Source organism: Eupeodes corollae, chromosome 1 (genome assembly GCF_945859685.1).
Source record: "Eupeodes corollae chromosome 1, idEupCoro1.1, whole genome shotgun sequence".
NCBI lineage: Eukaryota > Metazoa > Arthropoda > Insecta > Diptera > Syrphidae > Eupeodes > Eupeodes corollae.
In genome coordinates, this window is record NC_079147.1 from 97,164,114 (window position 1) to 97,186,498 (window position 22,385).

The window sequence follows — 22,385 nt, forward strand, 5'->3', positions numbered from 1 at the left end:
CTAACATTAAACCATGCGTTTTCCTTAGGTCTGATGCTTTTAACCCTATTCGGGATAAAAGTTCTCATTCCCAGGAGAATTAAACTTGTGATCATATCAGCGCTGGCATCAACGTCACTATCGAGGAGGCATAGTTAGGTGGTTCAACTCAGCGAAGATCTCAGCAAACACTCCATCGAATGTTGTCTGGCACGAATGTTGAAGCCATGAAGAATTGTGTATATTGAAATTGCCCGTAACAACGATTTCAATGCGTTAATAGGACGAAACAATTCTTTGGATGGAATCAGACAAAGCATCAAATTCAAAAGAAGTTGTTACTGTGTCTAAATTATGGCTTCGATAAAGGAAGCAGTAGTAAATGATTTGCTTATTTACGAAGAATTTAAACCGCACATATGATTAAAAAAGGAATTGCTGCAAACACCATATTGGGGTAAGAGCTACATTCCTAATGTATATGGCGAGGTCATGGTGGGAAAAGAATAACGGCACCAAGGTATACCCATGATGGTGGTGCGAAATCGTATCGTCACCTTCTAGTGGTGACCGCTGGATAGCCGAAAGGTGAACTAACGACGAACGTTGGATCCATCGGTTATAGACCTGTGTCACCTTCTTCCTTACCTTCTCAGGAAGTAGGAGCAAAAGACCAGTTATCGCTCTGAAGAACCAGCTCTTACGATCTCAGTTATGCGCAGACCTCACAAGCCAGCCATGAAAGGAAATTTTAATGTTTGATGAAAACACAAGTAATAGCCCCGGATGAACGGACTGATAATGTTGACAACCCCCCTCCCAGCAAAGGAAAAACGTACAACGATTTGGAATGTGCGACTGCGTACACTCAACCGACTACGCAAAGCAGAGCAGCTTGCCGATGCCCTCACCGAAATCAAAGCTGATGTGACAGCCTTCCAGGAGATGCGATGGAATGGGCCAGGCAGTAGGAAGATTGAACGCTGTGATTTTTACTATCGTAAGTGTCTACTCGATGGGAGAAAGCCCTTATTTGGAAGTGCCTTTGCTGTCAGAGGGAAACTAAGTTAAAAAGAGTTTTAGGTTTTCGGGAAGTAAGCGAAAGAGTGATGACAATCCACGTTAAGGCCGAATTCCACCACCTGAGCCTTTTCAGCGCGCATGCCCCGACAGAAGAGAAGGATGACAATACGAAAGAAGAATTCAATGAGCTCCTCGTCAAAATATATGAGCAATGTATCACAAACGATGTTAAAATTCCCCTGGGAGATTTTTACGCCAAAATTGGTAAAGAAGGCATCTTTCGCAGGTCAATAGGAAGACATAGCCTACACCACACCACATCTGAAAACAGACTCAGGCTTATCGACTTCCTAGTCGACTCAACATGGTGTTGAGTAGCACCAGATTCTCCCGCCCCCGTATCCACAAAGTTACTTGGCGGTCCCTCGATGATCAAACATGCAACCAAATCGATCATGTTGCTATTGACGGAAGACACTCCTCTACCATACTTGGTGTTCGTACGTATAGATCAGCCAACATAGATTCCGACCACTACCTTATTGGTGCTAAACTGCTAATACGAATATCTACGGAAGCTCTTAGGCGAACAACAACCTCGAGGAGAAGATTCAACGTTTGTAGACTGCAGCGGGACGATACCGCCAATGCCTTTGCCGACCGAGTATCCTTAGAGCTTGCAAGAAATCCTGCAACGGACGAGATGTGCCCAGAGACCAACATCAGGAATGTTGCAGTACTAATTGTGCTAGGTATCTCACAGATTCTACCAAGGAATCCCTGGTTTGACTCTGAATGAGCTTGCTCAGAAGAAAAAAGAAAGCCCATGAGCAGCGTGAAGTTACTAACATTTGGTCGGAAGTAAGCATGAGCGACGAGTGGATCTTAAGCACTATCAGCCCGATCCATAAAAAAGGTGACTGCCTTCTCTGCACCTACTTAAGATGCATTGACCTTTTACACATCGCGTACAAGATCTTGGCCAGCGTATTATGTAAACGTCTGAAGCCATTTACTGAAGAACTAATTGGCCCCTACCAGTGTGTTTTCAGGCCTGGAAAATCTACCATCGACCAAATTTTCACTCTCCACCAAATCCTGGAAAAGACCCAAGAAAAGAACATCGAAACACACCATCTTTTCATCGATTTTAAAGCAGCTTATGACAGTGTAGACAGGAACGAACTATACCGTGCCATGTTGAGTTTTGGTATCCCTACCAACCTAATACGACTTATCAGGATGACGTTGAAAAATGCTCGTTGCTGCGTCAAAATTGGATGAGACTCGATCGAAACCTTCGAAACCAACAGAGAACTTTGACAAGGCGATGCGCTTTCATGTAGCTGCTTCAATATTATTCTTGAAAAAGTGGTGCGCAACACCAACGCCCATACAAGTGTCACCATCTTTCAAAAACCCACACAATGTTTTGGATCGACATTAAGGGAAGAATCAAACGAGCAGTGACGGGTGCTTTCTCCAATGTCGAGTCCGAGGCGAAGAAGATGGGTATTGACATCAACGAGGGCAAAACGAAGAATTTACTGTCATCAAATAGAGTCGATTCGCTCCGTAGACTTGTTCAAAATATGACCATTGAAAGGTACAACTTCGAAGTGATAAACGAATTTGTTTATCTGGGCACTGCTGTTGATTCTGCAAATGACATCAGCGTGGACATCAAAGGTCAACACCTGCGTGTTTAACGCTTAAGATGGCTAGGGCATGTCAAACGAATGAACAACTTGGCTCCAGCCCGTAAGGTATTCAAATCCAAGCTCCGGTGGAGTGATCAAGTTGAAAAATTGATATTCGAAGCTGGCGAAAGTTATTACTTGAGGCCCAGGAGCACAATGCGCTGTAGCGCCGACTAAAGTAAAGTAAACTATACCCATGAATACAAAATTCAGCAGGATCGGAATCCTCACCTATACTTGAGTTTCACTTAGTGCCAAAACAGCTGGCCTGTACGAAATAGTATTACGGTTTGCCAACAAATAATTCGCCCTTGGGCCACGAATATTACAATAATCTACTCTGATTATAGTGATCAAGCTTTACGTCGGTAAAACCCTTAACCTTGAAATACAAAATTATAAGTTTACTATTGTAAGAAAGCCTATTAGCGTGTTACCTTTATAAAAGTTACCGAATTCTACTTTTTTATACAACTCTTAAACTAAGAACTCCAAAAACCAATTGATTTTTCAGCCTTAAGTAAGATTTTCCATCCAAAAATGTCACTTAACCTAAAAGTCAAACTTCTCTTCCGTAAAATTTAGCAATATGCAATAAAAATATCAATTCCAGCATTCATCTTCCCCACCACTTCACAAACATCACCTAATTTTGAATTTTAATATTTATACTTTATATATGTATGAAGGGGCACATAATGTATCCTGAAAAAAAACCCATACGTTAAACTAATCCTAAAAATTTTATGCTCATTCATCTATGTAACAAACTCAAATCATGCGTTCGTGCGCCTTGAGTCGTCATAACGTCGATATTGTCGTCTTCGACATCTTTTGTCGTTCAAATTCACGTTCTTCTCGTTTTCGTTGTCCTTAACGTATATATATAAGTATCATGACTAAAATGACGACAGTGAGAGCCAACGACGATGACGACGATGAAAACGACGACGATTCAATATCAATCAATCGAAATTAAACCTCGGAAATATATCGCATTAGCATATTTCATCAATTCCCCAGCCATTATTTTGGCGCACAATAAAAGCTGATAACCAGATTTATACACGATATAAAAACTCAAATCGAATATAAATTTTAAAGTCTTCTCTAAGGTTTTTCCAACCAACCCCAACCCAACCACCCTACGATATCAAATTCTCTATTCTCCCACTATTAGAAAAATGAAAAATAAAATAAAAATCCCAGTCAAATGATTCTATTGAACCTTCTCGTTCCCGTCCGCAAAAGAGGTCCTGGCTGGCGGGCAGGCCCTCGTTTCGAGGGCAGGGCGAGGAGTCTCATTCCCATCTCCCACATCGTTATATTAGCTTTCAATAGTAATAATCAGCTTTGTTGAATGAGTAAGCTGGAGTGTGTAAGGGAAGTGTGCGTGGGAAAGGGAATCTTCCTTAAGGAATACGCAGAGCTTGTCTATACTGAGAGTCCTTTTTTCAGTTGTTCAGTTGTCTTACGTATCTGAGTATGATGTGAGATACAAGATACACCAAAAACCAATACGATTTAGACGTTTGCTCTTTTACGCCCGTCGCTCGTCGCGTCTCTGCGCCATTATAAATATATACGAGCCTTGGAGGACCCCCAAAGGACCTTACCCTCGAGAAAGAGAAAAGGAGACCTATGACTACGACGACGAATATCTCCAGAGATAGAATGAACCAAAGAACTTAGCAAGAAGAATAATACAAACAAGAATTTTGAAATCCAATTGAAATTTGAATAATATTGCCATTAATAATCGAAACGATGAAATTGATTTGAAGTAAACAAACGAACATGGCAATTCTGAATGTTTTGTCGTTTTCTTATTATTGGGGGATTGTTTCTTTTTTGGATTTCGTCCTTTGTACGATATACGAGTATTTCGTCCTTGACTGGTGTTTTTTTTATTTCTTTTTTGGTGTGTAGGGTGGTTTATTGTGTGTGTTTGTCATTTAATTTGGTAGTTCTAATTTTTTACTTCTTTTCTTTTCTTTCTTTCGTCCTTTCATTTTTTTTGATCCTTGTTTCTTTTTTGTTGGTATTTTGTTATGATTTCATTTGGGATTTGTGAGTTGGTCTTTATTTTTTCGTTTGTTTGTTTGTTTTTGTTATTTTTTTAAAAAAAACTTTTTGTTCGGTATATTTAATGGATTTTGAAGATGACAAATGATGTTTGATTGACGTCAATACTAATAAGTTAGATCTAAGGATCAAAATTAAGAAGAAGAAAACAAAAAGCAAATATATGAGAAATGAAGGAGAAAATAAATTTGACATGTGATGGGTGGTGTCGGATAGGAGGCGCTTGAAAATTATGAATTAGCGTGCGTTCGAGTTGAGTTAATTAAAATAAATTGCTCAACATATCAAAGATCCTTTGGGAATGTGGGTAAAAGTTGACTTTCTAATATTCCTTTGTTTATTTCTTTTTGAATGCTCTACTTCTTCATTATAGTCAATAAAATAATTTTAACAAGTTTTAAATGAGAGGCATATTTCATTAAGGATGTTTAAATGGAAGACATGTGCATTCAAGGGGACACAAGCGTCCATAGGTTGTTCTCAAAACCCACCTCTGTCTATCATCTTCTACTCTCACTTCCCCGATGTGAAAATCAATTGTCTAGTAAATCAACGAAATATTAAGTTTCAACCATAATAGAAATTTGTTGGGGTTAGAAAACAATAAGAGGGAGAGGTTTTTATACTGAGATGGCAACAACGGCGGCGTCTACAATTCCAGTAAGGTTCAACTACTTTTCGAAGACCTTATATTGCTCCTACAACATATTCAAAGCCCAGGCCTGATTGGATAGTCCGGGAATAAAAAGGAGAGAAGGAAGACAGCAACAATGGCATGTTCTTGGAGCTCTTAGACAAAACATATGAGCAGTGTCCTAGCTACGATATTAAAACTGTCCTGGGCGATTTTAATGTCAAGCTACAAAGGGAAGACATCTTTGGTGGAATAATCGGGAAAAACAGCCTGCATGACAATGCTTTCAACAAATTTTAGGTTCATCGATTTTGCTGCAGGGCGAAACGTCATAGTAGCCAGTATGCGTTTTTCAAACCTTAGAAGGAACTTGGAGTTCTCCAGATCAGTTTACCGTCAAACAGATTGACCATATTGTGATAGACGCCAGACACGCTTCCACCATCATCGATGTCCTAACTTTCCGAGAAGCTAACATTGACTCGGACCAATACCTCATTGTAGCCAAGGCAGCATTTCGGGTTTCCAGATCCAAGGCAAAACAGGGTGATGCTGGGAGAAGATACAACATCAAACGGATACAATCGAAAGAATTGCCAGATCCTTCTACGACGAGTTACAAGTAACCTCTCTCGAAATTTTCTGCCGCCAACACAAGGTATCGAGAACAAGTGGCAACATTGCCAAAATGCAATCAGAGAAGCCATCTCTGACGTGCTGGATTTCAAGCAACCACCACAAGAAACCATTGGTTTGATGAGAAATGTCGGCAATTAAATGCAGCCAAACAAAAGGCACGCAAAACGGCGCTGCATAGAAGGACGAGTACTGCTCATGAGCTCTGTGAGCAGAAGAGACGAGAAAAACAGCCACTTCTCAGAAGAAAAAGAGAGAGCATGAGAAGCGTGCGTTCGAGGATGTTGATTTCAAAAGCAAGAATGAAGTTCGAAAGTTTTATGAGCAGTTGAATCGAAATTTACAAGTCCATAAACCTCAAATCGAAGGCTGCGAAGAAGAAAGTGGGAACATCATAGTGGAACCGCAGTCAATTCTGGGGATATGATAGGTAGGTAGGTAGAAATGGCGATCTCAAGGCAACCTAGCCTGAGATCCAATTAGCGCTGTAGTGCGTCGTTTTGATACCAAAAACTCGTTTGACCTTTGATTGAAAGGGATAGATTGATAGAGAAGCTTCATAGCGATTATGTTAGAGCCATTTTGTCGCATTGAGAAAAAATATTAGGTCTCTAATCTTTGTCTCTGATAGCTCATTGAGTTCTTGAAAGAATGCTTTTCCAAAGCATTTCATTCTGGTGTTTGCCAAAGCAGGACATTTGCAGAGGTTTCACTTTCTCTTTGGTCACTACAATTACGGCAAAAGGTGTTGTAAGAAATACCCAACTTCTCTGCATGAACTCCTATAGGCCAATGTCCGGTATAAACCGCAACAATCCTGGCTATGTCTTGCCTTGGCCTGCATAGAAGATCGTTTGTACGGGTTTTGTTATAGGTGGGCCATATCTTCCTAGATATAATGCAGTTGGGTAAATTGCTCCACCTTCTTCGGTTTGATTGAGTTTGGTAGATAGAAAAGATTTTACTCTTCATAGCAACAAGAGGAATGTTAACCATTTCCGCAAGTGAGCTATGAAGGGCCGATCCTTGCCTGGCTAGCTCGTCAGCCCGTTCATTTCCCACGATACCACTTTGGCCCAGAACCAAGATCAGGGTGACACCGAGGTTAATATTCAGGCTCGCAAGCTCATCGCGACATTGCTGGACCAATTTAGATGAGGATATGGCCGAGTTAATGGCTTTGACAGTTGCCTGACTGTCTGTAAAGATAGCCACATTTCGGTTTTGGTTTGGGCTTTGTTTAAGTATCTTACATGCCTCCCTTATTGCCAGCAGTTCAGCGTGAAAAACGCTAGCAAAGTCAGGAAGCCTAAAGGATTTGGCTACATTTAGGGACTCAGAAAATATCCCAGAACCAACTCCGCACTCCATCTTTGAGCCGTCAGTAAAGATGGTTGTGTCGAAACCTATCGACACGATATCATCCTCCCAATCTTCTCTCGATGGGAAAATAACCTTAAAACCCTTACTAAGGTTTAAAGTAGGAGTGCAGTGGTCAGTGTCTACCGAGATAATATCTGAGGGAATCAATTTCGTTGTGTTGCTGTGACCGTAAGGTTTTGACAAACAGCTATTTGATTCCTTCAGCCTAATAGCGCTGCAGGAAACTATGTATTTAATAAAAAGGTCGATTTGTAGAAGATCCAAAATAACGTTTAAGGCGTCCGTTGGGCAAGTACGCATGGCCCCTGTGCTGCCCACGCAAGCTGTTCTCTGAACCTTCTTTAGCTTATTAATGTTTTAGGCTTTGCTAAGAGCAGGCCACCACACAATCGAGCCATATGTTAAGATTGGACGTACTACGGCTGTGTAAAATCATCTTCGACTGAAGTCCCCGCTTTGTCGAAAGTTTTGCTGCAGACGTAGAAGGCAACACAGGCCTTCTTAACCCGTACTTCAATATTTAGTTTCCGGTTTAGTTTAGGGTCGAGTATAACTCCCAAATATTTTGCACTGGAAGACAATGATAGGATATGACCATTGAGTCGAGGTAGCGTGAAGGGCGGTACTTCAGTTTTGGTGGTAAAGAGCAACAGTTCAGTTTTACTTTGGTTAACTCCTAGTCCACAACTAGTGGCCCAGTTGCTAACTTTCTTCAAAGCTGACTCCATGATTTCACTTATCACAGAGGAGTACTTTTCTGACACCAATAGCACCAAATCATCCGCGTAGGCTACCGCCTTCACTCCACATCTCGCTAATCTAACGAGAATTGTATCCATGACCAGAAGCCATAGAAGAGGCGAAAGAACATCACCCTGAGGTGTTCCCCTACTCAGGTGTTTTGTTGCGATTGTATTGCCTAGAGAGGCTCGAATCTTCCTACCACTGAGCATGGAAATAATCCATTCTCGAATGAAGTCTTCTACACCGAACTTAACGAGCGATTCTTCTATGGATTCTGTAAGGACGTTATTAAAAGCACCTTCTATGTCTAGGAAGGTGGCAAGAGCGTGGGGATATAAAAGGACCACTTCTGCAACGGCGACGAAGAACCGAATTCCGCTGTCAGGCAGAATGATCCATTCAACATAGACGACGAAAGCCAACAATCCCGTCCTCCCGACTTAGACGAAGTAAAGATTGCTATATTTAAGCTGAATTCTTACAAAGCCGCTTGAGCGGATGGCTTGAATGTCGAGCTCTTCAAACCAGCTGCAGATAATTTGGTTAGGAGCATGCACCAACTTAACTGTAACATATGTTCGGAAGAAAGTATGACCGATGATTTAAACCCCTATATTGTTTGCCCGATCCTAAAAAAAGGAGACCCTCTAAACTGCACCAACTATAGAGGCATCAGGCTACTTAACATAGTTTACAAATCTTCTCTGCCGCAATATTAGAACATTTAAAGCCCATCGTCAACAACCTCATAGGTTCTTATTGGTGTGGTTTCAAACCAGGAAAGTCTACAAACGATCAAATATTCACATTAAGAACATCAAATTGAAACCCACCATCTGTTCATCGACTTCAAGGCCGCATATGACAGCATCTTCAGGGAGCCATGTCTAGGTTTGGCATCCCTGCCAAACTCGTCTGTTTGTGCAGGTTGACCATGGAAAATTCCCATAAAGGTTGGTAACAACTTAACAGAACCTTTCGATGTTAGAAAAGGCTTTAGACAAGTTTATCGTACTTAAAAGAAAAGTGCAAAATTCAAACGTCAATACTAGAGGCACTATCTTTCAAATGTCTGTCAAATTTATAGCATATGCTGCAAAAAATCAAATCAAATGGGGTGGCGCAACAGTCCGTTGTGAACCAGGGCCTAGTGGCTTACAACTCTCAACCATTCCTGTGTGCGAGTACTGTTGTCAGGAATGGAAGGGACCTACAATTTTAGGCCGAATCCGAACGGCTAGTTTGAGAAAGCACTTTTTCATGACAAGAATTACTCTTGAAGGATTTGTCAATTCCTCGCAAGAGGCAGTACCCGCGAAAATTAATTTTTTTTAATTAAGGTGGCACAGGCAGGGATTGAACCCAAGACCCCTTGCATGACAGTCCAACGCACTAACCATCATGCCACGGGTACTACTTTGCATATGCTGCAACATCGACATAATCGGAAGAACTCAGCATGTTGTCAATGGGGCTTTTGTGAGTATTGAGGCAGAGGCGGCAAAAATGGGTTTAACAGTTAATTAGGGCAAAACAAAGTACATGCTGTCGTCAAGAAAGGACATACAACACCGACGTCTTGGTCAAAACGTCACCATCGACAGACGTAACTTAGAGGTAGTCAAGGACTTCGTCTACCTATGCCCAGCCATAAACGCAGACAACAACACCAGTGCTGATATCAAACGAAGAATAACTCTTGCCAGCTGCTGTATTTTTGGGCTAACTATTAAGTAACAAAGCCCTCTCTCGAGGCACCAAAGTGTCGCTATATGAGACCTTCAACATCATCACCCTGCTATAGGGTGCAAAAGAATAGACTATGACTATGAACGACGAGCTGTAGGGTTTAGAGCAACACAGACTTAGCCAGAAGGTTAACAATCCAACGACTGAGATGGCTATGTCACGTAGAGAGCATGAAAAACAGTGCTACGGCCTGGAAAGTCTTCCAATTTACACCCATAGGACAGCTCAGTAGAGGTAGACCGTGGATCAGGTGGTGCGCACAAGTGGAAAGTGAACTCGCCCAACTTATTGCACGAGACTGGAGACATTTAGCTAGGGACCGAGCTAGATGGAGATGGATGACTTTTCCCACATTTTGTCTATATCAAGATTAGACTCCCTTAAAACCACAAAGATTTATAATATGTTCATCTTGCTTTTCTGTGTAGCTGCTTTTCATTTCCCGTCTGTGGCACGAATAATTTGAGTTCAGTTTAATGCTTAGCAAAGCATAACAAATTTTTTTAATTCCATGTCTTGATATTTCTAAAAACTCTGGAAGTTATCCACCAAATATCTAGACTCGTTTTTAATGAATACGATAAAAACATGACATTCTGCAGAATTTCAAATGAATGAATATAAAACAAAATCAGATCCTTGTTCATGTCAAGTCCAACAGAATGTACGAATGTTTTTCAATGTGGACAAAATATTGAAAAGGACTAGAAAAATCCTATCAAAATTTTATAAATAACTTTCTATGTACTGTATACATATATATTTGTAGTTACATTGCTATAAATACGATTTCAAAATTCTAAAAACGAAATATGAATCAATTAAGTTTTGATCAAAATCCCTCAAACTATGAAATATGAAGTACTCGCGGTATTACTAAAGTCCCTATGCTTTACGAACAAAGTCCGTTGCGAGCATAAAATCCACCACTCGGAGGCAGTCAATTTTGCAAATGCGAATAGATTTAAAATTAAAGCATCTATAAATCTATCGTGGTTATATGATGGTTGAGCTTATAATCCTTTAATATCAAAGACCATCCGCATGTCATCTCTCATCACCATTAGTATGTCAGCGTCAACATCATGTCCTTGTCCATACCGCAATTGGCCTCTTTCTCTATACCAATACCCCCCTTCATAATATATAGACACACGTTTATGCCAAACCAACAAAAATGTCAGAATATAACAAAAAACTTTAACACGAAGGCCTTGATATATGTACATATTTTAACTACTAACGACCAAAGGATCCAGGATCCAGGATAGAGGTTAGTTGCCGCAGGGAAGTTCCTACATCATGTGTAATGTGTTTAACAAAAAAAAAAAAAAACAACAGCAACAAAAAATGAAATATTCTCAATTTTATTTTTGTTTTGTTTTATATCCTATAGAAATAGGATTAAGGATATAACCCGCCGTGCCGCCTGGCCCACTGATGCCGCCGCCGCCAAGCCCGCCTAGTACGAGTATCATGTCGAAAAAAAGTCCTGTCCAACTATTTCACATTCATCAATCTTGCTCGAACCTTTTTTATTTTTGTTTGGTGTGTTATTCCTCTGGCCGGACACATTTTGAGCATATTGACTATGCGACTATGGGCACTGGAGTTGGGGAAGGATTTTGGGAGTTTTCAGATACGACAGGCGAGTGTTTTAATGGATTTCAGTTTAGCACTAAATATTGTGTCTACTACATCGGTCCTTGATTAACGATGTAAAAAAATGGAGGAAGGACGGACAAAAAAAATATTAACATAGCAAAAAATTGTTTAAATAAGTTTTTTGTTGTTGTTGTAAGTTCAATTTTATATCGGTATTGGAAGTTAACAGGGTGTTGGATTTAAAATCGAAAAGTCTTTTGAACTAAATAATGTTCAACCTATTTTTACAGCGATAATTCGGCAATTTACTTCAAATGTTGGTTTGGGGGTCAAACAAAAAAACAAAACAACAAATTTACAAATGCTTTAAGGATCTTGTTAATTGCGACAAGCCCGATTCGATTGACTCACTAAAAGTCTTCATTAGAGTATTTATTAGTGAGGAACCCTCCGACGTTCAAACGGTAGACATGTGCAGTCAAGAAGACATAAGCGTCCACAGGTTTTTCTCAAAACCAGCCTCTGTCTATCAACTCCTACTCTTACCTCCCCGCGGTGAACATTGAGTGCCTAGTAACTCAATTGGAGGTTGGGTTCTAACCCAATTGGAAAGCTGTTGGGGGCAGAAAACGAGAGAGGGGTTGAGAGGTGTTTCCAGTAAGACACCTCTCCTTAGCCTGGCGACAGCGGTTGAATTCCCGAGAGGGAATTAACGCTAGTCCTTTAAATGACCACGTACAGCCGAAGAATAAGCGGAACTTTAGACTGCTGAAAGGCCATTTAAGAACTGCTTTGGGATGGACCGGCAAACGCAAACTAAAAGACTAAGAGGTATGTTACGGCATTTGCTATCGAGAACAACGGCAGCGTCTATTTGGGTGTGGATTTGTTATTGCAACTAGACTCACGCAAGAAGTCTTGAGTTTAAACAGTGTGAGCGAGCGCATCGATAAAATCCGCATCAAGTCTAAATTCGGCAACTTGAGCATAATATGCGCAAGTTCTAAGAGAGGAAAAAGATAGAGACACCAAAGACATATTCCTTGTGCTCTTAGACAAGACATATAAGCAATGCCCTGGCTATGACATTAAAATTGTCTTAGTAGATTTTAACGAGAAGCTAGGAAGAGAAGACATCTTTGGTGGCACAATCGGGAGATGCAGCCTGCACGACACCATCGCCGAAAACGGATTCAGGCTGATCGATTTCGCTACGGGGCGAGACGTTCTGGTAGCTAGTACGCAGTTCACTCATCTTAATATCCACAAGAAGACATGGAAATCTCCTGATAAATCAACTGTCAACCAGATTGACCACATTGCGATCGACGCACGACACTTCTTCAGTATACAAGATGTATGAACATTCCGAGGGCCCAACATTCGCTTGGACCACTGTCTCGTTGTTGCCAAGGTACAGCTATGGATATCCCGATCCAAGCCAAAACAAGGAATGACTGTGAGAAGTTTCGACGTTAGACGGTTACAATCGCAATAACCTCTTAAGGAGTCCTATGGTTCCTGCATTAAGCATTGAAAACCATTGGCAACATTGCCTTGCAGCCATCAGAGCTGCTCGCGAGCTCTACGAGCAGAAGAGGAGAGAGGAACACCGGCTTCTTAGATGGAAAAAAAGAGAGCATGAGAAGCGTGCGATCGAGGAGATAGAGGGATATCACAACAGAAATGAGGTTCATAAATTTTACCAAAAGGTAAAAAAAACCTCTCAAGGGTACCAGCCACGAACCGAAGCCTGTAAAGACGATCAGGGGAACATCGTAGTAGAACCGCAGTCGATGCTGAGAATATGGAAAGATCACTTCTCCAAATTATATAACGGCGATGACGAACCGAATTCCGCTGTAAGGGAGATAGAACTACTCAACTTCGGCGACGTAGATCAATAATTCCGGCTACTTGACCTTGACGAAGTGAAGATAGCTATATCTAAACTTAAGTCAAACAAATGTTCTGGAGCTGACGGCATCGCTGCCAAACTATTCAAAGCACCAACTCATCTGCAAAATATGGTCGGAAGAAAGCATGCCCGATGGGTGGAATTTCAGCATAGTATGCCCGATACATAAGAAAGGAGATCCTCTGAATTCACCCAACTACATAGGCATGAGTTTCCTTAACATTGCTTATAAGATCCTCTCTGCCGTATTATGTGAACGTCTGAAGCCATTCGTCAACAACCTGATTGGTCCTTATCAGTGTGGCTTCAGACCAGGAAAGTCCACAATTGACCAAATGTTCCCATTTAGGCAAACCTTGGCAAAGACCCAGAAACTTCAAATCAATACCCACCATCTCTTTATCGATTTTAAAGCCGCGTATGACAGCATCTATAGGTCGCTGGTTCTTTGGACTTAGAAGGCAACTGAGTAGTAAAGTACTCTCTCGAGCATCTTAAATCAACATCTATTAGGCACTTATCATCCCGGTTGTCATTTATGGCGTTTTGGCCTGGACTCTTTCAAAGAAAAATAATGGCGTCTTAGGGTTCTTCCAGAGAAAAATTCTTCGGGTAATTTTTGGTCCCGTCTACAAAGATGGAGACCAAACACTACGGTCTGTACAGTGACACTGGACTTGTTAAGAGAATAAAAGCCCAACGACATAGGTGACTGGGTCATGTAGAGCGAATGGAAATAAACGCTCCAGCCCGGTGGGTCATCGTCCATCGAAACCCAATCCTGATGGAAGGCGGAGTAGAGGAAGACCGAGATTCAGGTATGACCTCAAGCCACCGAAATGTTGGAAAGAGTATACCGAAATTGGACGTAGTGGATTGCACATTTAAGGCATTTGGTATAAATAAAGATTCAAGGCGTTTTTTTTTTTAATTTACCTTTTGGCCTATTTTTGTTGATTCCTCTCAGTTAATTGTTCATTGTTCTGTGCTTTAAAAAAAATTATATCTACCGATATTTAAAAAACATGGAACTGTCTATTTTTTCATGCTACATATGTTTGTGACAATTTCCCTTTTACGAATCAAATTGAAATAATTAAACAAAAATTCAGTCAGTCTTGAGAAACAATAAAATTTTAGTAAATCAGATAAACAAATCATTTGCATCAAATAAAATTTAAAACTATCAAAAACTTTGTATATTTATTTGAATAGTACTGTCATCAAGAGGAACGCTTAGCCTGACATCTTTTCGCCGACTTCCTAAACAGTTCGTTCCACATGTTTTTCATGTGGAATGTATGAAGATTTTAAGGGATGTCTGGAAATATTAAGGGAGATCTGGAAAAACCAAGGAAGGTTTTAAAATATCTAGGGAGGTCTGGAAAATCGAGGCAGATCTGGAGGTTTTTAGGGTGGTATAGAAAAATCATGGGAGTTCTGGAAATATCAAGGGAGTTCTGAAAATATCGAGGGAGGTCTAGAAAAATTAAGGGAGGTATGGAAATATCAAAGGAGTTCCGGAGATTTCAAGGGAGGTCTTTAAATATCAAGGGAGGTCTGAAAATATCAAAGGAAGTTCTGGAGCTACCAAGGGAGGTCTGGAGGTTTCAAGGGAGGTCTTGAAATATCAAAGGAGGTCTGAAAATATCAAAGGAAGTTCTGGAGCTACCAAGGAAGGTCTGGAAATATCAAGGGAGGTCTGAAGATATGAAATAAATACAAATTTTATTTCAATTTTGGATAAAATCTTAATTTTGAATTTAACTATCATTTTTTTTTGCTTAAAAAGGATTTTTTGTAAAATCCCCTTTTTCCTTAGTACGCAAAAAGGTATAACTTTTTACTTTTTTGGTTTAATACATTAATTATTTTGTCAAATCGTGTGATAGTCAACGTTTTAAGTACTGACGCTGTGAAATTTGGCGCATTGTATCAAAACTTAAATTTGAAGATTTCACAAAACTAGAAAATCCAAAATCAAATGAATACAATTTTCTGAAAACATGGCTCGCCTTCCGTAACAAAATTTTGTGTTTCATGATAGTACTATTCAAATATATATACAAAGTCAAAAATGAAAATCTAAATAAAATATTTAAAATGTATCACCCTGTAGCACACATTCATTACATTGATTGCAACCAAAAAATTCGATTTATTCTTTTGACATTTTTTTACTCAATGTTTTGATGAATGTATGTTTTTATTTTTTATTTAATGAAGGATTTAAATTTAAGTTTATGTATATACGATCTATTAGTTAGTAGCTATATAAATATATATAAAAACAAAAACATTATACATAACCACTTAAAGTCTACCATGGAAATCCCGTTTGCATTTTATAATTTAAAAATTTACATTTTGTGATGAATATCTATGTGTATATATAAAAATTTACATTATATACAATTAATGTTTAAATTAAACCTAAAAGATAAAAACTTTTTATTTGTTCGATAATGATGAGAAATACTTATTTTTTAAATGCGTTATAAATTTAAAAAATAATAAAAAGAAAACAAAATTTAATGAAATACGAGTACTTTGTACAAAACAGTATAAAATGGTGTTTTCCTTTGTGTATAATCTTTATTTTGTGCTTTTAGGTTAAAGTTTAAAGAATTTTTATAAAACAATAAATAGTTTATAGGTTTTGATTTATTTTACTTGAATTTTTTAAGAAAAATTATAATTTATTTACTTACTATCTGTTAATGGCAGTAATTAATTTATTCTGAATACATACTGTTGATAGAAGAATTATTAATAGTAGAAGATTTATACGGCTGATTGGCTCTGATGCAGACATACCTGAAAGATACAAAATATTATTATATTATCATTGTTAGAAATTGAAACTGTATTGGTAAATTAAATTCTGATCATCTTCCAATATGCATACGAATTTACTGCCTTCTTACAGAAGAAACGAAGTTTTAGACTTCAAAAAGGCAAACTGGAACATGTTTAAAACCCAATTTAGTTCAAAACTAAGAAATACTCCTTATCTTAACTCGATATATCCAATTCAGAAATTGATCAAAATATTTCCTTCTTTACTAAAAGTGTTATAGAAAGTGTTGAACAATTTGTTCCTTTAAAACAAATAAGGTTAAATAGTAAGACGCTCCTTGCTCCTTGCTCCTAACTTACTTGAACTCAAAAGTGAGAAAGAGCTTTAGAAGAAGATGGATACGGACGAGAGATTATTGTTACTTAACTGAAACGAAAATTCTTACAAATTTGATCAAAGAAGGTATTTCGAGATTCAGAAACAAGGAATGGAACGAAAAATTAAGAGGGCTAAAGAAAGGTGGCAAACCCTTCAGGAATGATGTTAAGGTTATTAAGAAGCCTAAGTTAAATATACCTGCAATAAAACTAGATAATGGGCAAGTAGCATTATCTGGTTCTGAAAAGTCAAACGCTTTAGGCAAAACATTAACCGACTGCCATACTCTAACTAATAACTCCACAACAAATAGCAATGTAGAATCTTTAGTTCGGCAATCATTGCATTCGATCAACTCTAGTATCTTAAATGATCAGGAAGAGTATATTACAATTAAGAAGTTATTGATGTAATACTTGGATTGAAAACGCGAAAGTCAGCTTTCTTTGACCACATACAATTTTTTTTTTAAATCTTGTATAAAATTTCTTTTAAATTTGTTCAATCCTTGTATTAAGACAAGCTTCTTTCCAATAGATTGGAAAAATGATAAAATTATTCCAATTTTGAAACCTGGAAAAAATGCAAGCAATCCTGTAAGTTATCGTCCTTGAGGCGTGCCTCAAGGATCCGTTCTTATTCTCTTCAGTTTTTACTGCTAATTTCCCTGTTTTACAAAATTGCAATAAAGCTATATTAGCAGATGATACCTGTGTATTTTCTTCTGAATCACTTGGTTCCCTTATTGAAACCAATTTGCAATTTTCTTTGAATGCACTTCAACAATATTTTAATGATTGGAAGATTAAGATAAATGCTTTAAAAACTCAAGCTATCTTTTTTACTCGGAAAAGAAAAGCCTGTTTTTTGCCAAGTAACTCCAAAATTCATTATCAACGGCGTAGAAGAAAACTGTCCACTTGAACAGTAAACTAACTTTTGGAATTCATGTCCAAGAAATCATAAAAAAAGTAAGCGTAACCATTTAAATTCTCTATCCTTTTATTAATCGTAAATCAAAGTTAAGTCATTAAAATAAACTTAATATATTCAAAGTTATTTTTCAAGCAATTATTCTATACGGATCACCTACTTGTTGTAGATGCGCAAAAAGCCATATCGGAAGGTTGCAAACTTCTCAAAACAAGTTGTTAAAAATGATGTTAAACCCTCCTCGGCATTTTTTAACCAACGAATTACACATGTTAGCTAATGTTGAATATATTTCTAACAGAATTATAAAATTTAAAGAACGATATAAAGTTTCCTGCGAAATATCTGACAATGCTTTAATTTCAAATTTAGCTTCAAAGTTATAATATTCAAAAGACTGATTATTGTTATCTAAAGGGTGATTTTTTTGTGGTTAGGATTTTCATGCATTAGTATTTGACAGATCACGCGGGATTTCAGACATGGTGTCAAAGAGAAAGATGCTCAGTATGCTTTGACATTTCATCATGAATAGACTTACTAACGAGCAACGCTTGCAAATCATTGAATTTTATTACCAAAATCAGTGTTCGGTTCGAAATGTGTTTCGCGCTTTACGTCCGATTTATGGTCTACATAATCGACCAAGTGAGCAAACAATTAATGCGATTGTGACCAAGTTTCGCACTCAGTTTACTTTATTGGACATTAAACCAACCACACGAATGCGTACAGTGCGTACAGAAGAGAATATTGCGTCTGTTTCTGAGAGTGTTGCTGAAGACCGTGAAATGTCGATTCGTCGCCGTTCGCAGCAATTGGGTTTGTGTTATTCGACCACATGGAAGATTTTACGCAAAGATCTTGGTGTAAAACCGTATTAAATACAGCTCGTGCAAGAACTGAAGCCGAACGATCTGCCACAACGTCGAATTTTCAGTGAATGGGCCCTAGAAAAGTTGGCAGAAAATCCGCTTTTTTATCGACAAATTTTGTTCAGCGATGAGGCTCATTTCTGGTTGAATGGCTACGTAAATAAGGAAAATTGCCGCATTTGGAGTGAAGAGCAACCAGAAGCCGTTCAAGAACTGCCCATGCATCCCGAAAAATGCACTGTTTGGTGTGGTTCGTACGCTGGTGGAATCATTGAACCGTATTTTTTCAAAGATGCTGTTGGACGCAACGTTACGGTGAATGGCGATCGCTATCGTTCAATGCTAACAAACTTTTTGTTGCCAAAAATGGAAGAACTGAACTTGGTTGACATGTGGTTTTAACAAGATGGCGCTACATGCCACACAGCTCGCGATTCTATGGCCATTTTGAGGGAAAAATTCGGAGAACAATTCATCTCAAGGAATGGACCGGTAAGTTGGCCACCAGGATCATGCGATTTGACGCCTTTAGACTATTTTTTGTGGGGCTACGTCAAGTCTAAAGTCTACACAAATAAGCCAGCAACTATTCCAGCTTTGGAAGACAACATTTCCGAAGAAATTCGGGCTATTCCGGCCGAAATGCTCGAAAAAGTTATCCAAAATTGGACTTTCCGAATGGACCACCTAAGACGCAGCCGCGGTCAACATTTAAATGAAATTATCTTCAAAAAGTAAATGTCATGGACCAATCTAACGTTTCAAATAAAGAATCGATGAGATTTTGCAAATTGTATGTGTTTTTTTTTTTAAAGTTCTCAAGCTCTCAAAAAATCACCGTTTATTTGCAGATGACACATTCATTTGGTTCCATTATTGAAACCAATTTGCAATCTTCTTTTTTTTTTGCCAAGTAACTGCCTCTTAATCAACGGCGTAGAAGCAAACTGGAAATCAAATGTTAAATACCTTGGTGTCCACTTGGAAAGTAAACTAACTTTTGGAATTCATGTCCAAGAAATCATAAAAAACTAAACGTAACCGTTAAAATTCTCTATCCTTTTATTTATCGTAAATCAAAGTTAAGTCATGAAAATAAACTTATTATATTCAAAGTTATTTTTCAAGCAATTATTCTATACGGATCACCTGCTTGGGGTAGCTGCGCAAAAAGCTATAAACCTTCCTTGGCATTTTTCAACCAACGAATTACACATGTTAGCTAATGTTGAATATATTTCTGATAGAATTATAAAATTAAAAGAACGGTATAAATCTTCCTGCGAAATATCTGACAATGCTTTATTTTCAAATTTAGCTTCATAGTTATAATATTCAAAAGACTGATTTTTGTTATCCATTTATATTTGCTTTGCTGTTGTTAATTTATTTATTTTTGTTGATCAATGTATTTAATTGTTATTTATTTATTAATTTTGTATTTATTTGTAAAACTACTTACTTATTTTTTAATATAATTTTTAGTTTGTACTTATTTTATTCGATTATTTTATGCATTTATTTATTTACTCTTTTATTTATTATTAAGTTATTTATTTATTTATTTATTTATTTATTTATTTATTCATTTATTTACTTATTTATTTACATATTTATGTATTTATACATTTCTCATGTTATTTATCTTTAGTTTGTATACTGATACAGTTTTGTTAAAATTATAATTGAAATTATAATTGTTAGCTTTTTTCTGTAACCCCTTCCCACTGTTTTATATTTATTAATGTTTGTATTTATTTATACTCATTTGTTATGCTCTTTAATGAAGGTTTTTAAGTAGCTTTTCCTTCAACCAATACTTTATATTTGAATTCTTTGTTAAAAACTCATTTAAACTTGGCAGCAGTAAAGTAGATAATATACCAATCTCTGTAAATTGTGCAATATATATCTAAGATAAAGAAATAATATAATAATTTTGGCTACAATAAAAATCAAAATCAAAGAAAGATAAAATAAGCCAAATTTTCAGGAAAACTTAATCCTTTAAAAAACCATTTGGTTTTTTGCGATGACAAATGTCCCCCTTCAATTACTGATTTATACAAGTAATTATAAAATATATTTTAAGCGGTTCAATATAAAATCTATTATATAAGTTGTAGTTGTTCACGTCTCTAAGGGCTCCATTTTCTTTGGGTGCTTTATTTTATCTTTTAACTTCTAGTCCACTCCATTATTTTGACAGTTTCAGCAGTGCTTTTAAGTTGTTCTAACATTTTTAGATGTGTCACTTTAACGTAAGTTAAAAAATCTCTGACCACTTATAATGGAACGAATCTCGCCTTTAATTTTCACATCAGTTTTTTTTTTTTAATTTACACCTTTAAACATTTTAAAAACAATCAAAAACGGTGTTCTTAAGTATTGGTTGGGTGAATTCAAATAAAATGATTTTTATTTAGAGAAAACTCTAAGAATACAAAATTTAAAATTATACAAAACAAACTTCATGTTACCATAAAATTATATCAAAGTAGATAATTTTGATAATAGTGGTGCCCGCTAGATACCCAAAAGGTTAACTAGCGACGGGCGTTGCTGTGGCACCTAAGTCACCTTCTCAGGAAGTAGCAGCAAACGAACAAAAGAACGATCTATAAGCCATGCACAGGCCTCACAAGCCGGCCATGAAAGTATAACCCGATTGCGATGGAGAAACTAGTAATAGCCTCGGATAATTAGACTGATAATGTTGACGACGGCCGCAAACGAAAATCCGAGAACGATTCACGTGTGTGTTCATGGAATGTGTCTGAGTCGATAGAACGCGTTGTAATAATTTTGAATTATGTCTCATCGTAAGTTTTCGTCGCTAGACACCGTGGAAAGGTTAAACCAGTGCATCTCACTTGCTTTGTTGGATACAAGACCGGTATGACTCACATTGTACGTGAGGCTGACCGTCCTGGATCAAAGATCAACAAGAAGGAAGTTGTTGAGGTTGTTACCGTTTTGGAAACACCACCAATGATTGTTGTAGGAGCTGTTGGTTACATTGAAACTCCATTCGATCTACGTGCCATCGTTAACGTCTGGTCCCAGCACTTGTCTGAGGAATGCCGTCGTCGTTTCTACAAGAACTGGTATAAGAGCAAGAAGAAGGTTTTTCACCAAGGCCAGCAATAAATGGACCGATGATGTCAGTAAGAAGAGCATTGAGAATGACTTCAGAAAGATGACCCGTATTGCAAGGTCATCCGTGTCATTGCCTACTCACAGATCCGTTTGATCAAGCAAAGCCAAAAGAAAGCTCACATCATGGAAATCCAATTGAACGGTGGCTCGAATGAGGACAAGGTTAAGTGGGTAAAGGAGGACTTGTAACAAGCTGTGCCCGTCTCAAAGGTCTTCGGACAAGATGGGGTTATTGATTGCAGTGGTGTTACCAAGGGTAAGGGATTCAAGGGTGTGACCAGCCGTTGGCACACAAAGAAATTACCACGCAAGACGCACAAGCATCTGCGTGAGGTCGCCTGTATTGGTGCTTGGCATCCAAGTAGTGTATCCTTCACTGTAGCACGTGCCGATCAAAAGGGTTACCATCACTGTAGCGAGATCAACACGAAAATCTACCGCATTGGAGCTGGTATCCACACGGTACGATTTGACCGATAAGAGCATTGCTAGAATGGGTGGTTTCCCCCATTATGGTGAAGTTAACAATGACTTCGTCATGCTTAAGGGATGCTGCATTGGTTCCAAGAAACGTGTTATTACCTTGCGTAAATAACTTTTGGTCCACACGAACCGCAAAGCTTTGGAACAAATCAAGCTTAAGTGCATCGATACATTATCCAAGATGGGTCATAGTCGTTTCCAGTCTGCCGACCATAAATTGGCATTCATGGGACCACTCAAGAAGGACCGCATGCGCATCAAAGAAGAACAGGCTGCAACTACAGCTGCTCCGACCGTTTAA

At 38.2% G+C, this 22,385-nt stretch overlaps 1 pseudogene; it reads left to right on the top strand.

Moving 5' to 3' along the window:
* The first annotated feature begins 780 nt into the window (after positions 1 to 780).
* Positions 781 to 22,385, top strand: LOC129941839 (60S ribosomal protein L3-like; annotated as a pseudogene).